This window comes from Ranitomeya variabilis, unplaced genomic scaffold, assembly GCF_051348905.1.
Source record: "Ranitomeya variabilis isolate aRanVar5 unplaced genomic scaffold, aRanVar5.hap1 Scaffold_118, whole genome shotgun sequence".
Classification (NCBI taxonomy): Eukaryota; Metazoa; Chordata; class Amphibia; order Anura; family Dendrobatidae; genus Ranitomeya; species Ranitomeya variabilis.
Genome location: NW_027507943.1, coordinates 257501 through 260000, shown reverse-complemented (window position 1 = coordinate 260000; position 2500 = coordinate 257501).

The following is a 2500-nucleotide window of genomic DNA, read 5'->3' as shown; positions in this document are numbered from 1 at the left end:
CCACGAAAACAACGGATTTTGGTCGGGGCCGAGAGGTACCTCTCTCTCCTATATCCTGCAGCTGGTGTGCAAAACTGGGTATTTGCATGGTGAGACACCGACCCCCACTTTAAGGGAACAAAGTCAAAAAGTGTCCGACCTCCTGGAGCCGTGCGGCGGATCCGGCGGCCAGAAATTTCCTCATTCCGGTTCTATTTTTTTTTTTTTCGAATTTGCGAAATTTGGAGGCCAGGCGGCGTAGCTGGGACCTGGACTAGCTCGAAACACCCTGAACCGGTGAGCGGAATCGATTTCCCAAAGTTCTACGGCTCCCGGAAGCCAAAAACAGCTCGCCGGAAAATTTCAAAGTCCCAAGGACTCTTTCTTGAAAATCAATCCGGGGGCCATGGAAGTGTCCTCGGTACAACCTCAGAGCTTTCCCCCGCCTGGAAGTCTGACAGCGGTCTGACGTTTTTCAAAGTTTTGAGCTCTCTGTTTGTTCTCAAAGTCACAAAATCGCTTTTTTTCAGTTTTCCACCCAGCAGACCCAAACTTCACCCCCACTTAGGTCACTGTCTAGGGGCGCCTTACGACATATTGACGCCCCTTTAGGGTGGAAGTAGGGGAAATGGGTGATTTTTACACAAAATCGGAAATTTCTCAAAATTTTTCTAAGTGTCAAGGACTCTTCCAGAAAATCTCCCCCAGGCTCCTGGAAGCGTCCCCGGTACACCTCTGGCGGCTGCCCCCGCCTGGAAGTCCGACACACGCCTGAAATTTTCAAAGTATGAAAATACGCATTTTCATCCAAAAATTCAACTTTCCCCCCGTGCACCGCAAACTTCACCCCCACTTAGGTCACTGCCTTGGGGTGCCTTACAACATATTGACGCCCCCCTGGGGTGGAAGTAGGGGAAATGTGACATTTTTCACAAAATCGAGATTTTCTCAAAATTTTTCTAAGTGTCAAGGACTCTTCCAGAAAATCTCCCCCAGGCTCCTGGAAGCGTCCCCGGTACACCTCTGGCGGCTGCCCCCGCCTGGAAGTCCGACACACGCCTGAAATTTTCAAAGTATGAAAATACGCATTTTCATCCAAAAATTCAACTTTCCCCCCGTGCACCGCAAACTTCACCCCCACTTAGGTCACTGCCTTGGGGTGCCTTACAACATATTGACGCCCCCCTGGGGTGGAAGTAGGGGAAATGTGACATTTTTCACAAAATCGAGATTTTCTCAAAATTTTTCTAAGTGTCAAGGACTCTTCCAGAAAATCTCCCCCAGGCTCCTGGAAGCGTCCCCGGTACACCTCTGGCGGCTGCCCCCGCCTGGAAGTCCGACACACGCCTGAAATTTTCAAAGTATGAAAATACGCATTTTCATCCAAAAATTCAACTTTCCCCCCGTGCACCGCAAACTTCACCCCCACTTAGGTCACTGCCTTGGGGTGCCTTACAACATATTGACGCCCCCCTGGGGTGGAAGTAGGGGAAATGTGACATTTTTCACAAAATCGAGATTTTCTCAAAATTTTTCTAAGTGTCAAGGACTCTTCCAGAAAATCTCCCCCAGGCTCCTGGAAGCGTCCCCGGTACACCTCTGGCGGCTGCCCCCGCCTGGAAGTCCGACACACGCCTGAAATTTTCAAAGTATGAAAATACGCATTTTCATCCAAAAATTCAACTTTCCCCCCGTGCACCGCAAACTTTACCCGCATTTAGGTCACTGCCCTTGGGTGCTTTACAACATATTGACGCCCCCCCTGTGGTGGTAGTAGGGGAAATGTGACATTTTTCACAAAATCGAGATTTTCTAAAAATTGCACTAAGTCCCAAGGACTCTTCCAGAAAATCTTCCCCGGGCTCCTGGAAGCGTCCCAGGTACACCTCCGGCGGCTGCCCCCGCCTGGAAGTCTGACACACGCCTGAAATTTTTAAAGTATGAAAATACGCATTTTCATCCAAAAATTCAACTTTCCCCCCGTGCACCGCAAACTTCACCCGCATTTAGGTCACTGCCTTGGGGTGCCTTACAACATATTGACGCCCCCCTGTGGTGGTAGTAGGGGAAATGTGACATTTTTCACAAAATCGAGATTTTCTAAAAAATTGCACTAAGTCCCAAGCACTCTTCCAGAAAATCTCCCCCAGGCTCCTGGAAGCGTCCCCGGTACACCTCCGGCGGCTGCACCCGCCTGGAAGTCTGACACACGCCTGAAAATTTCAAAGTATGAAAATACGCATTTTCATCCAAAAATTCAACTTTCCGCCCGTGCCCCGCAAACTTTACCCACAGTTAGGTCACTGTCCTGGGTTACCTCACAACATATTGACGCCCCCCTGTGGTGGAAGTAGGGGAAATGTGACATTTTTCACAAAATCGAGATTTTCTCAAAATATTTCTAAGTCCCAAGGACACTTTCAGAAAATCTTCCCCAGGCTCCTGGAAGCGTCCTCGGTACGCCTCCAGCGGCTGCCCCCGCCTGGAAGTCTGACACACGCCTGAAATTTTCAAAGTATGA